Genomic DNA, 15,848 nt, shown 5'->3' with positions numbered 1-15,848 from the left:
TAAGACATTCACTCAATGCCTCTATTGCAACTTCCTATCCACCCAATACTTTTTACATTACCTGGTATTTTTAAATGCTGAACATCTCAGTGGTTCTGAGCGAATCCATCACTCTCCTCCATGACTCCTAGTGCAGGGATTTTGTGTAAGTTTGCTCTGATAAGGTAATAAGCACACTTGCTAATGTCAAAATATCTGTTGTACCTTTTCCTTGCTATTGTCTTTATGAGTGAATACCTTTCTATTAGTTTCATTGACATTTTGGGGGGTTTGGGGATGGAGAAAAGACAAACATGTTGTTGTATTAAACAGAATTTTAGAATCTGGGTAATATTGAGATCAATAGTTGGCAAACAGAAATGAATGGAGGATCTGAGTTGCCGGGTTCACTTTTTTTTGTTGTACGTGATTATGTTTCCTCATCTGTAGAATGAGTGGATTTAACTACATGAAAATTTATAGATGTTCTGGAAATAATCCTAGGAGATGTTAAATAGGAGTTTTACGAGTAAAGAAATGTTATTGCCAAATTACCTTTGATGAGACAGGCTAAATAAAGAAGTTTGATTACTTTGGAGACTTGAATGTGTTAGTGCTCATTGCAGAGACAGTAGTAGAGGCAGCATTTCCCATGGAACTCCTGTAACAGACACATGCAACTATTAATACCTTTCAGACGCAGTGTTCCATGGAAGAGAGTTTGGGAAACTCTAACCTAGATGATTGCTTTCAAATTTTGAGATTCTATGACTCTACATTAGTTAACAAGGACATTTTAGGAATTGATTTTGTTAATACTTTATTTCTAGTGGTTTAAAGATTAAATACTAGAATAATTTAAATCGTAGTGTAAGGAAAACAAAATATATACAAACACACACACACATATATATATATGTATACGTACATCTATACACAACAGTATACCAAATAGTTGCAAATAAAACTAATAATTCAAGAAATATTTTCCCCATCTTCTTGGTGCAAATGATAATTCTGTCTCAGCCTGAGAAATAGAATGAATAAAGAAGCAGATTCTCTCTCATCCTCTGTAGTTATACCCCTTAGTTGACATAATTCAGAGAAGAAACAAGATGTCATGGCATAGAAATACGCTAATACCTTGTTCTAATGCTGCTCTCGGTTGTAGCTTTTCTCTGAGGTTCTGTGGTTCTTGTTTACCACTGTGGCTGGAGAATACCCCAGAGCTGAAGGGGTTTTCTTTACTCTTTTCTGTATCCCATCTGCTTATTGAAAAATAAATAAGATAGGAGTTTTAACAATGTAGTCTGCTGTGCCACGTACTAGACATCCTATGAGAAAGTTTACGTGCTTCATTTAGTGATTAAATCTCCATAAGGGATTGATATGGTTTGGATATTTGTCCCCTCCAAATCTCATGTTGAAATGTGGTCCCCAGGTTGACAGTTGGATGTAAAGGGAGGTGTTGGGTCACGGGGTGGATCCATCATGAATGGCTTGGTACCATCCCCATGGTAATGAGTGGATATGAGTTCACTCAAGATCTGATTGTTTCAAAAAGCATGGCACCTCTCCTCTCTGACTTGCTCCCTGTCTTACCATGTGATACACTGGCTCCCCCTCTGCCTTCTGCCATGATTGTAAGCTTCCTGAGGCCTTGCCAGAAGCCAAGTAGGTGGTGGTGCCCTGCTTCTTGTACAGTCTACAGAGCCGTGAGCCAAAATAAATCTGTTTATAAATTACCCAGTCTCTCGTATTCCTTTACAGCAACATAAACAGATTAACACAGGAATAGATATAAATATGTCCACTCACCTCAAATCAGTTTTTGGAAGGAGATGAGCGATATCTATACTTGAACATCCCCAGGTTATTTTTTTTAATGGAGAAAGAATATAAAGTAACTTATTTTCCCACACAAAGGATAATTAATTGGTATGGTCAGTAATGGAACTTGGGTCTGTGAAACTCTGAGAGCCAAGCTCTTTCAGCTCGAAGCACCTAACATAATACTTTGTGTATATGTGCACATTTCAACGAAAATTGACTTTCACTATGTATGCTGTTTTCAGTTGCTTAGTTCATATGCATTTTGCATCTATTTTCATCTAATGAAGCACTCTCTTACAATAACATTTCAATGAATGCAGTCTGTTTTGAGTGGATGAACAGTAATTTATTTAACCAAATCCTCTATTGTTAGGGACAGCAAACTCTCTCTGTAAAGGGCCAGATAATAAATATTTCAAACTTGTAGGCTATGTCAACTACTTTGTCGCAGTAACTATTCAACTTTGCCATTGCACTGGGAAAGCTGTGAAAGATCCAGATTTACAATCCAGATTTATTGAATAAAGCTATTCTATTTTTAAAACCCTACGTAAGTTAGTATTTGTTTGAACATTAATGTGGAAATATTTTTGATTTAGTTCAAAGGAATAGGATCGAATGGAGGAGGGAAATCTATGGCTTTTCTTCGCATGTTGTTGTATTCTTTTTCCAGTTGCCATCAGAAAACATTTAAAAAGAATTAAATCCCAAATAGTGATCCCACCTTGTCTGAGCGACTCAATACTTCCAGAGCAGATTACCCTCCTGGCTGTTTTAAAAATATTTTTAGCAATTGACAGGATATACTTCTTAGATTAGCTATATCTAATCCCTCTTCTGTAGACAATAAGAAGGCAAGGTTTGTTAAGCGTATATTTTTATCTTCCCGACACAAAAATAGGATTAGTAGAATAACAACCGTGCCAAAATATTAATATTCTAAAACCACATTAATCTTTTGAATAGATGTATTTCAACATTTAACTGAGTTAACCCATTCAGTTACTTGAGAATATATACTACAAATAGTTTTTATTGTAGGATATTGAATGAGGTTATGTTCATCAAGTTTATATGTTTAAGTGTCTGTGAATACGTTTGTGAGTCAGGGCTGAAAGGAATGTGCTGTTATTATTTTGTGTTTGCTATTTATCAGTTTTTCTTATCCTTTATTTCACAACAACCATCTCAACCCCCGACCCCACCGTAAGAAGCGTTTTCAGACCTTTTTTTCCCTAATTGCCACCCAAATGAAAATTTAGTACCACAGATACACTGTGTATCTGTTTATGTGCCATAGATATATCTGTGCTTTATACATAAAAAGAGTAAGATTATTTCACCTCCCAACAACAAATTTTGCCTCGCTGGGGCAGTATTTTTCTCATTGAAAATGCATGGATTATAACTACTTCAATTGTTGTCCAAGGGTCATACTAATCTTCCATGAAGTATTATTTCGGGAGTATGGTATGTGTGTACTAGAGAAGGCTTAGAACCACTTGCAGAGGATCCTCCCCTGTTTTAAACTTGAGCAGAAATAGGGAGCCCTTTGTGCAGACATAGCCATGTCAGACTTCTCGGCTTTCGTGGCAAGACATCATCTTACATCATTGGCTAAAGGATAATGATTCTCATTTAACCACCAACACATAACAGCTATTTTCCAAGGACTCCTGGGAGATATAACCTCAAATCCCTCTGCCTCTGGACTTATCAAAATCTGTGTACCTGAGAATAGTCTATCAATTCCTTACTCTAAAATCAATTTATTGATTTAGCCAAATCTTCAAGGAGCATCATTTTATAAACCTCTCACTCCCTTAGAGAAGCTCTTACCTACTTTTCTTGATAATTCTTTAATAATTTGCTATTAATGTCATTCTTCTACATTGAGGACCATTTTAAGAAATCACCCAAAGCAATTCATGATGGTATTTACTACACAAAAATTCTTAAAGTTATAGCTCATTATGTCCCACCATGCCCAGCTAATTTTGTATTTTTAGTAGAGACGGGGTTTCTCCATGTTGGTCAGGCTGGTCTCGAACTCCTGACCTCAGGTGATCCACTCGTCTCAGCCTCCCAAAGTGCTGGGATTACATGCATGAGCCACTGTGCCTGGCCAGTATTATTATTAATAAATTGCTGGCTAAATAAATCTTCTCTCTTTAAGTATAAAAATATTTTTGTTTCAATATGTTTATTTATCAAGTTTAGATATCGAAACCCCTATCTTTTTCAACTGACTTACTTAATATATAGTTTGTGTATGTGATGGCACAAATTCACCAGTATAAACATCCATTATTTTAATCTGCTTAAGTGTGAGTAGCAAGCCCTTGTGGAGTTACTGTGAAATGTAAAGTTGGTTGTTCCTTGTCATGGCTAAAAAGTATCAATTGTGCCAGCAAAAACATTAGTAGGTTAGAAATGCTTTCTGGTCCCTACTGACCAAATAGAGGGTATACAGCGAAGGCCAAATCAAGAGTGGGTGAAATACAATAATAGTTGCTTCTACATAAAACATGGGATCATAGAGTCATGGGATTAGGTGTTGAATTCAACTTCGAGATATTTCACAAATTTCCAATATTTTCAAAAACTTGTATTTGTAGTATTTTTAAATCAGTAAGTATATCTGTGCCAAGATGACTGAGGGATTGACATATTTGGAGCTATACATTTAAATATTTTTTAATTTGTTGAATGATCATTAATAAAAAAATGGTTTAAGCAAATATTTTATTTTATTTTTTAACTTTGAAACAGAAAAGATTTAAGGATAATTTTTATCTTCACAATGATAATCTCAAAGAAAGTGAAAAACACTTCCAGTTAGTTGGAGACAGCAGGTTCCAGACTGTGGTACCAAGTGTTAAAAGATCTTAGAGTTGGGATCAGTAAGTGCAAGTTTGGGCTGTGTATTTTCTGATTGTCACAAATCCATTTTGTCCATTAATGAGTTGTGGCAAGGCTAAGGGCCACCAGCAATAGCCAAGGCATTTCTGTGATTTATTTGTTAAAATGCAGGACAGAGAGTTGCTAATATGTTTATCACCAATAGTGACATAAGGTCATAATATAATGACTAATGTGAAGGAGTTCCCCTTCCTAATTTTCATAGTGAAAAACATACAAATATTTTGTATCATTATGGCTCAAGAAATGTATTTGCTATAGACTTTTTTATTTCAAATCACATTTATTTCGAGAGTCTGATATACAATACTTTAAATCATTTTCACAAATCTTTATTTCTAACATTTTACATCTCAATTATTAAAAAAAAATCAAAATTTCTGAAATTTAAAGCAAGAAATTCTATGCCCTTTTCCTTGAAACTTTCCTTGCAAAGGATACGAAGGTAATTAGCAGATTCATTCAGTTATTTATTCAACAAACATTCATTCTTTGGACAACTATTGTGGCATCAGGTGTGTGAAACTTTTATCAGCAGAATGAGTTATTTTAAAACCTTCTATTTTGAACATGTAAGATCAAAGATTAATTTATCACGTATCTTTGGCAGAACTTGCAGTAAAATCCAAGGCTTTAAATTTAGAGTTCTTATTGATCTTACCCTTTCTGGAACTTGGGAAGACCCTAAAGTTTATAATGTATAGGCTTCCAAACTAATTATCCTACTAGGGAATGTCACAGGCTCTCTTCATCACTCTGTTCTATTATCAATAAATAGTTTATCATAAATCTCTTGGGCATAAAATATGAGAAACAGAATGGCTTTGTCTGAAATCTGGATTCGTTGGAAAGTCTTGCAAGTAATTTAGTAAGTAAGTCTCTTAAAACCATCTATCCAAATATACCAAGTATTAGAATATGTATCTATTTGGTTAGCTGCATTAGTTGCAATTGAAGTTATCATCTGATTAAGTTTATAGCTATTCGCTGGCATTCTTGAAGACCCATCCCATCCACCTTCCACACAGTCAGTGTAGAGAACCTAGAGGAGATCTCATAAGAATCACTAGAAATTAGAATCACCATTAAGGATTCAAGTCCTTAATGGTGACATTAATTTCTGCAGTTCTTTCAAAAAATGACTGTCCTATTGAATATATTCTCTTTAGTTGTGTTGCATAGTTTCAGTATCTCTGAATTCACTATTCTGTCACATTATCCTTTGATCTGTAGGAAGGGAGGAAACAGCAAAATAGATATGAGGTGGATTTGAGACTCCTACTGAGCCCACATTGAAGTTGAAGTTGGTTAAGCCACAAATCCTGACTTGAATCTTTGAATTTCAGTGGATTTCTTGTTATCCAGCTGTTAGTGATAGCTTAGAGTCAATTTTTCCATTATTCTGGAAATGTTCCTGTTCTCCAATGCTAATTACCTTGGCAAATAACCAAGGTAATTAACAATCAAATTAACCAAAAAATAAACAATCCTTTAGGAAATTTCAGACAGCATACATTCTGAGTTTATTTGTAATGGTATTGCAATGCCCTTCCTAAAGAGTTAGGGTGGGTCTTTGAATTAAGACAGGGTTTAATCTGAGTTTGAGTTTCATCAAACTGAGAAAACAATTACAAGCCCTCCCAGCTAGTCAAACTGGTATATTATATCCTCTACATCTATATTAATCAATTCATCCTTTTCTAAAATTGTGCTCCTTTCTCCTTGGTACGAGCACCCTCAGAATTCATTCTCATACATGTTTCTCACTTTGCTCATACAAATGATCAAGTTCCATATTTGTTTTGGTGTTAAGACTTCTTCTCCCTCACTTGGCATTTTGTTGTCCCTGCTCCAGGGCATCTTACGGAACTAGAGCCATAAGCAAAGGCATTCAACCATGTGGTTAGGATGCCTCCACTGGAACCACTCAGTGCTATTGCATTCAGGTTCTACACACCACTATTCCTGCCATGAGCACCTGACCTCTGACTTTTTCAGTGGACTCCCACTAAGACGTGCATCCGAGGAGGCCCCACAAACAGGAAAGAGATTTGAGTGCCCTATACCAATGTGACTAGTGTTCACCACATTTTACAGGGAGAGAAATGCAAGATAATGAGAAGTTCTTATTAATTGTATCTTTATGCTAATTGTGTTTTTTTAATCAGTTGTTACAAAACTCATCTCTTCTGTTAAGACTCACACCAAGTATATGACTATAAAAATATATTGTTTATAATTGATTTAAAATAAATTGAATGGTTCTAGCATATTCATATTTTATATGAAGTATGTGGGGATTTTATTCCAGCCACTCAACCTTCAGTAGCAATGAAATCTGTAGCTAAAAAATCCATAGAACAGAAACTTATTTAGTGTTTATGGCAGCAATACATATTTCAGAAGGTATTGTATTGCTGTAGTATTTAGAATTTTCACATTACTTTAAAAATAGAAATTTACTTACAAATAATTATATTTTAACATTATTATTAATGAATATTATATACTATCAATATTATAAAATTATAATTCTAAATCAATATAATAATATAATTATAAAATATACAAAAATATAAACATACTCATTACATTACATATTTTAGTATACTACTAGAAATATAATAAAAAAACATAATAATAAAAATTCCTTATAGGCATATAAGCTGTTACCATATTGATAATAAAAATTGACTAGATCATACAAAAAATCAGCTGAGTGTAGCGATGTGCACCTGTAATCCTAGCTACTCAGAAGGCTGAGGTGGGGAGGATCACTTGAACCTGAGAGACAGAGGTTGCAGTGAGCCAACATCACGGCACTGCGCTCCAGCCTGGGTGACAGAACAAGACTCCTTCTCAAAAAAAAAAAAAAAAAGAAAAAAAGAAAAAAGAAATAGATCATGGTGCACATAATAATAAGGTTTATGACATTATTTTCCAAAGTATAGTTTTTAAAAAGTAATCATATAGCATGTGATTATTTGCTATGATCAAACCTTAATTAACTAGCTGTTATTTTTATTTTTTTATTTTTTATTTTTTTGAGATGGAGTTTCACGCTTGTCGCCCAGGCTGGATTGCAATGGCACGATCTTGGCTCACTGCAACCTCCACCTCCTGGATTCAAGCAATTCTCCTGCCTCAGTCTCCCGAGTACCTGGGATTACAACCATAGCCCCCACGCACGGCTAATTTTTGTATTATTAGTAGAGATGAGGTTTCACCATGTCAGCCAGGCTGGTCTCAAACTCCTGACCTCAGGTGATCCACCCACCTCAGCCTCCCAAAGTGCTGGGATTACAAGAGTGGGCTACCACGCCCAGTCAACTAGCTGTTATTCTTTACAACTTATAACATCGTATATGGCCAAAAATAAGGCAAGATGATTTCCCAAATTACATCTTAAAAAAGAGATAGTTATCTTAACATTGGAGTCCCTACAGTTCTCTTATAAGGAAATAATCATCAAATTAATTTGATAAAAGTGTATTTTGAGAAGGAAAGACATATTTGCCTGAAATTACATTAGTCAGTGTTAGTTTAGATGCCTAGAAAAAAATACCTTATAATTGGTTAAAGGGCCAGCGAAGGAATTTAAGATGACTTAATAGTCATTCCTGAATATATGACATCACAGCTTGAAGTGTTTGCAGTTTAAAAAGTAGCAAAAGTAACAAAAACACTGGTCTTAGGTAACAGCTTTTGGGAAAATGGAGAAATCACCATATATTCATTTGTACTTATATGGTAAGCCCATATGACATTTTATTTTGCAGCTCACCATAAAGCTACCAGCAAAGCAAATATAATTATAAATTTTATATGGCTTTGCATATGACTATACTTATGTCCACACATACAATTATATATGCTAATAAATGACTATATTTATGTATGCGTATTGTCATATGACTTGTAGAAAATGAATTATTCTTTCCTGTGTGCTTAGTTCTTATTTTTATAACTTTTCTTCTCTTCAACCAATTTTTGTTCTTGTAATTATTTCTAAAATTCTGCTTATAGGTTTTTTTAATAAAGATGTCAAATATTCATAGACAGGATCATGGCATACCCACACTACTGTGACTTCTTGGCAAGTTAGGACTTTCATAAAGTCTATATGTGAACATCACTCGTGACATTATTTGGACCTTTCCCACAGCATGTTCCTCTAACATAAGAAGAAGAAATTAGACAAAATTACAATAATTTCTAATAAGGTCCAAGTATATCTTCCTTACACTTTCTAAAAAACAGGCAAAATGAGGTTGGAACTGGGAAGGTTAAGACCTCACCACAGAGTAGATGCTGTAGGTACAATTGTGAAAACATAGCCAGTTTAATGAGAATATATCTAAAATAGGTCTTTATGTGCTATACATTTAAAGTAATTTGCCAGTAGAAAGCATCTTAAGCATATATATTTCTCAAAGTTACATCTTCGTTGTGAAAAAAACTAGCATGGCCTGGAAGTCCAGTCTTATGACTTGTTAGTCATGCTGTGAGGTTTTCTCAAACCGGAGAAGGGTGGATTTTGATTTGTGATTAGACAGACTTCTTCACATGAACAGAAAATCAGCAGGAGGTAGAGGCACACCCGTGCATAACTTTCTGGTGAAGCCTTCCCTGCAATCGCAAGAAAAGGGTTACAAAATCTCAGATCTCATCAGTGAGGGGGTCAAGTCAAGAGAAATTTTTAAGAGGATAGTGAAGGATGAAAGGCATTGTCATGACCAGAAGGTCAGTGGCTCATGCTACTGAAGACAAGAGAGAAGAAACCAAATATATTTGTTACTTAAAGCTTAAAATGCTGATTTTCTCTTAGAGCACGCCTTTATTTTTCCTTCATGTTCTGCACTGCATCCCCCATGCCTGGCAGTGTACCAGGCACAAGTTGCTTAATAAATGTTTGTTGAATGAACAAATCATTGCGCAAACCTATCAAATCTTTCTTCATTCTGCATTTCAATTCACTTTCTCCACTGCTTATAGATCATTATATTAAAGTATATATAAACACTTTAATAAAGCATAATGTTTTCTCTATAGAACAAATATCTTTTGTTTCCTTTTGTGTATTTTAAGTGTAATTTAAAATTAATTTTATTTTTATTAAGGTAATATATCTCATAACTTAAAACAAAATCAAAATCTATGGTTCTTGTGGAACACTGCAGGTCTCCTCCTAAGCCCTGATCTTAATCCCCCAGGCAAACATTTGACTCTTTTAGTAGCTTTTTAACTGTACTTTTATATTTCTAGCTGGTTTGCTTATCCTGCTATTTCTTTAGCAACTTTACACATTATTTATTGATTTTTGTTATAATAGTTGAGGGTTTAGTTGTCTTACATGCACATATACATGGAGAGTCTTTCCCTCTGCCATCCTCCACCTGTAGTTTTATTATAGTTTAGGGTTAATACTCTTGTCCGTGTTCCCAACATTTTTGTTATGTCCAGATCTGAACAAAGTGGTATTCTATCATAATGTTTCTTTTCTCTTGCAACTTTTTGTTTCTTATGGAGTTAATAATGTCCTTTTAAAATTAATTCAGCACACTCTGTACCTATTGTATATTATTCACAATTGCCTCCAACTGATCTTAACAACTGTAAGAGAATGATCTAACTGTGGTAACAACTCTAAAATATCTTCTTGACATTATACAATACAAGTTTACTTCTAGCTCATGTGGTAGTCCAGCATGTGGCAACTGGGGTTGCTATGTCACACCCTAGTTCAGGGTCATGACTTTTCGTCTAGGGGCTGTCATGTCTTCTAGGGCCTTAGAGCTCTTCATTGGTTCTTTGCATCTGCACACTAATAAGGGAAGAGGGGAAGTGTAGAGGATCTCAGGGCATACCCTGGAAGTGACGTACAAGACTTCTGCCCACAATCCATGAACCAGACCTCAGTGACATGCGTCCCCACCTGCAAGGGGCTAAGAAATGAAATCTAGTGTGGTGCTCAGGAAAAAGAGCAGAACATGGAATCTGGTGGGCACTTCCCACTATCTACTGTATTTTCAAATGCACATGTGTATCAAACAATCTATCATTTTCTTTTCTTTTATTTTTCTTGGAGACATTCCTGCTGCAGACCATCTCTTCACCTCTCTTTAGGCCTGCTTCACACTTATTGCTCTGGAGAATTTATTTTACTGCCTTTTAAGTTGGGCCTGCATTTTTGGGGTTTCATCTCTTCCTCTTTCTTGATTTACAAGCTTATTTGGGGAATTGCTACTTTAAAATGGCACACAGGATGTGTATTTTTTAAGTCCATGCATATCTGAAAATTTTTTAAAATCAAGCTTGGCTGACAGTTTGCCTTGGTATACAATTCTAAGTTCAAAATAATTTCATTTAAAAATGTGAAGGCATTCAAAGAAACTTCTGGATCCATTATTGCTCTTGAGAAATCTGATGCATTTATTTTTTCCTTTGTATGTGATTGGCTTTATGTTTCTGGAAGATGTTTTAGGTTTTTCTCTTTATTCCTGCGTTTCTTTTATCTCAGAATATCTCTCAATGAGTTTAATTATTTGATTAATTTAAAGGATTGTTCTCCTGGACGTTTAGTGAAACTTTTGATCCCCAAAGTTCATCATCTTCATTTCTGGTATTGTTTTTACATTTTTTTTTCAAATTAGTGTCTTTATCCTTTTCTGCATAGAAAGAACTCTTTTCTAGAGCTTTCTGAGATTTCCATTAGTCAGAATTTTTTTCCATTTAAAAAAAATTTCTACAGCTTTTTGCTCTACTTTCCCGAAGATTTTTCAACTTAGTCTTCTTACCCATCTGTCAGTTTTTTGTAAATGTTGAGTATATTTTCAATTTCAAAAGATTTTTTTCCTGTTTTGTGTATAAATTTCTTTTTTTATTCATTATCTCTAGGAGCAGGGTAAAAAGGCATGTGTTCAGTTCATCTTGTTGAACCACAAATTACCCTAGTTTACTTTCTCCAGAAAATAAACCTCCAGTCTCCTGGAAGCTGGATTGAGCAGATGGAGGAACTTATGGTTGGTTGATTGTGTGACAGTGGGGAAGGGAACTTTGGGTCCAAGCATTCCAATAAACAGACGTACAACCAAACCCCTGTGTTTACCCCACCACCTGGCCTCCTTATATGCTGAGATTTCTGCCTCCTAGGCCTGAGTCTCCCAGGTTTTGCAGGAAGAATTGGCTTGCTTTTTATCCGTAATCTCTCCTGCAGGCATGCAATGTATAGAATCCTCTGCTCTTCCAAATCAGTCACCACGCCTCCATCTGATTTAGCTTCTTCCAAAATTCATTGCAAGTTTATCTGTTATTTTATCTGCTTATTTGACTTTGTGGTTCAGTAACATTTTTAAAAATTCATTTATTCTTATAATAAAGCAGTTTGAAGAGAGATGAAATACATGTGATAATTTTGCCATTTGTAACGACATATCACCCCATGTACATTAACGTTTACCTCAGTGCCATATTGATTGAATTAGACAGATGTTATGTCTAGTTAAGCTGGGCTACATAAACTCCAGGTAAGGAAGACCTTATTACTATTATCATGACACATAATGCTGTCCCCGTGTTTTCACTGGTTTTCCATTATTTTTTATTCTGCTCTACCTCTGGTCAAAGTGGCCTTCGTGGAGTGGCCAAGCAATATTTCTCTTGTGTCTTTCTACTCTTTCTCTTTCTTGGAACCCCTCTTCCCAGGGAAGGAAATGTTCCGCCACTCTCTGGTAGTGTCACTATGTAACACTACTGGATCTGAGCCTTGGAACCTCAGAGACAGGACTCAATGTGTCAAGTCACTCCAGGAGAGCTATTCCTGCAAGAGTTGGTCCTATAAAGCAGGTGACACACTTATCTAGGGAAAGGTGGCAAGGAGAGTAATCAATAAATGTGTGTGTCAGATTTTCTCATGGCAGAAACTTTCTCTAGAAGTCGCAAGTAGGTAGCACAATGCAGTGACCACTATGAGCTCGGCATTCAGGATCCTGGGCGACAGAGCGAGACTCCGTCTCAAAAAAAAAAAAAAAAAAAATAGACCTGACTTCCACCTTTTGAACTTCATCACTTTGGACAGATTTACTGCGACTTTCTCAACCTCAGTTACCTCATTCTGAAAACGGAGACAATAAATATAATAGATGCCTTGCCTATTTCACAGTAATGTTGTGAAAGTCAAATGAGATGAAACTATATTGCGTACAGGAAATAATAGCTATTAGGATTAATGTCAGTAGTGAACACATGAACTAGATAAAGAATATGGGTTATCATTGTATAGCACAGAGGGTGATTTTAAATCAATGTGTTAACAGTGGAAAAGATTCAAGTTTCTTATGTTCTTTCTTTTATTTCTGTCTGGGCCCATAGACACATACTTGTTATACACATAGATATTGCTGTTAAATGCAAAGTAGATTTATCATAAATGTAGATTCCAAGCATACATACTTTGAAAAATCTACAATCTGAGCCTCATATGCTTTTATGTAGTAGATCCAAAATAATTTTTATGAACTGGATCTTACTTGGTGAAAATGGAGTAGATTAAGTGTTACCAAAATTATAAGTATAGCCAACACGTTCATAGAACTTACTGTGCCAGGCACGTTCTACGCACATTACTGATATGAAGTCAATTCCTCACAATAACACTATGAAGGTATTATTACTCTTCTTTTCAACTTTCAAGAACATTGAAGGACATAAAATAGAACTTCTTTAATAGTTTCATAATAGAATAGACAGATTTCTATGAGACCAAAATGTTTTCTCTAATACTCAATTTTTCCACTACTTTGCTATTGTTTGTTTTGTGTTTTGGTTTGGGCTAGTCCTTTGCTCCTTTCTACAAGAAATTCTCTGGAAGCTGATAACAGCAGTGCCTCCCAGATTGTCTCTAGGGCATTGAATAAGAACCAAGTTAAGCAATTAAAATTCAAGCAGTCATTGACATCTCATTGTTTATAACGTGAATCTAAGTCACAGGTTTGGAACTTTTAAATTCTGTTCACAGAGGAGTAAATCGGTTGCTACTATAATGTACCCAAGCTTGTATTCTTACCTTTACTACCAGTCTGTAAATTAGGGATGTCTGAATGTGTCTAAAATGTAATCCCAAGACGGGCAGCCAAGATTGTTGCTTTGTGGACGAATCTAATGTGTTTTAGGGCGTAGCACATAGTAGGTGCTTAACAAATATTTGTTCAATGCCTCCGTGTGCTCATTATCTTACTTAGTGGTAGCCTATTGACCTCTGAAGTGACTTTAGGAAGTGCATTAGGACTTTGGGAAGTGAATTTGGATGTTGCATACGATTAATGCATTCATATGAACACATCCTAACTTTTGAAATATTAATTTCTTTCCAACGCCCTCTTTTATTTCCCGAGGCCATCCTCTGCTCCCCACTCACAATCCCTCGCCTTCACTCCCCATAGTTAATCAGACACCCCGTCGGAGGATAGAACGCAATGCCAGGGCCCCAGTTCTTTTCACAGCGCCCTGGGCTTTTTGAATGAGAGACATCAAAGAAAACACAGGAAAAAAAAAAAATGAATAAAAATGAGCTCGCTGCTAGGGCTGGAAGCCCCACAGTGTGGAGATTTCATTCCCGAGCGGAGTGTGTTTCTCACTGCAGCAGTTGAGTCACCAGCAAGACTTGCCTGAGGTGAGCTCCGCACATCCGCGTTGGGACTTGCAGACACGCCTTCTTCTCACACAAACCTTACCCAGCCCCGCCACCGCGGCGGACTCCAAGGGTGGTGCCACCAGCCCTGCCACTCGCAGTCCTGACGGGCAGGGGCTGCGGACCGCCTGGCCTTGGACCCATCTGGAGCCACAGGTTGGAGGAGATAAGGAGCTGTCCCCGTGCTTGTCGCCCTGTGGAGCAGATCCTGTCTCCTTGCTGGCGGAGGAGCCCGGGAGTTCCAGGGCTTGGGAAGGGGAAGGAAACCTCTCTGAAATCTGACACCTGCTCTCCCGGCAAGGAAACTTCGCAGGCTGGTGAGTTGGGAAGGCGGGCTGTTGCTGCTGGAACGCGTTCCCACCCACCCGGGTGCTGCAGCGCCGGCCTGCACTGTGGGAAGTGAGGCCTCTGTGTGTGTGTGCGTGTGTGAGTGCCTGTACACCTTCGATCGCGGTTTCCATCAGAAATCCTTGCAAAGAAGACCGTAGTGATGTGTGCTGCACGGATGGCATGGGTCAACTCGACCTGGCTCTCTTTGAGTAAACACTTATCAAACAGCTGGTTACCACCAAAAAAAGCAAAAAGAAAAACAAAAAGCCTAGGCACAGCAATGTTAATTTCCTTTCATTTGCAGCTCAAAAAAAACAACAAAATAATGAATGAGAAAAAGCATGGATGATGATGTGCTTAGAGTTTCATTCCAGGAGGAGTGACTAAGTGAGGCAAGCCAGGAGAGTGATAAGACATTTATATGCACTTCCTTACATGAAATAGCCACAGAGACCTTAAGAGTACTTTCTGTTTTCCAGTTTTTTGCTCTGTTACTTTCGAATTCTGATCTAAGTGTCGCACCAACTAGGGTATATGTGTGCATGTGTGTTCACTCAAGTAGTCACAATAAATTAGCTTTCAAGACTTTCCCACCCAATGCAATATTAATTAAGCCTCTGAAAACTACTGAAGTAGGTGAACTGCAAGCAGACTGCGTTCCTAGGAAAAAGCTGTGTTTGGTTAGAGCCTTCACACCTGTATCATGTTTTATGAGTTTTTTATGTCAAGATCTAAAGCTAAGGTTATGCAATTCCAGTTTTAAACTGCACAGCATTAAGTCCAAAGTAATAACATATAATTTCAAGGTTATTAACAGCAAAATTATTGCTTAATATAATACAGCTCTGAATTTTGATTGTGTTCTGTTTATAAGAAAAATGTCTATGGTTCTCAATATCTAGTTATAATCACACGTATTCAGTAATATCTATATAGAATATGCAGGGTTTTATAGTTATAAATTTTGAAAAGTTGATGGAAAAGAGGGACTTAAGCATTATTATAAACTCAGATATTTGAGTTTAATGAATTTTCAAGCTGCTGTAAAGTCCATATTGCAGTGATGAAGAAAAAAACATACCTGTCATGTGCCATT

The 15,848-nt window shown here is 36.4% G+C and overlaps 1 protein-coding gene across 3 annotated transcripts in view; it reads left to right on the top strand.

Moving 5' to 3' along the window:
• Nucleotides 1–15,848, top strand: part of RAB27B (RAB27B, member RAS oncogene family) — a 170,604-nt gene that overhangs the window by 86,938 nt on the left and 67,818 nt on the right. The window contains exon 1 of one of the 3 annotated variants that reach the window (XM_008014028.3): nucleotides 14,334–14,739. The exons of the other annotated variants lie outside the window; for them this stretch is intronic. The gene's annotated coding sequence lies outside the window, so the exon portion shown is untranslated. Of the gene's footprint in view, nucleotides 1–14,333; nucleotides 14,740–15,848 lie in introns of those variants that run through there. 3 annotated transcript variants of the gene reach the window in all.

This window comes from Chlorocebus sabaeus, chromosome 18 (assembly GCF_047675955.1).
Source record: "Chlorocebus sabaeus isolate Y175 chromosome 18, mChlSab1.0.hap1, whole genome shotgun sequence".
Lineage (NCBI taxonomy): Eukaryota > Metazoa > Chordata > Mammalia > Primates > Cercopithecidae > Chlorocebus > Chlorocebus sabaeus.
This window is presented reverse-complemented; position numbering and strand designations above follow the sequence as displayed.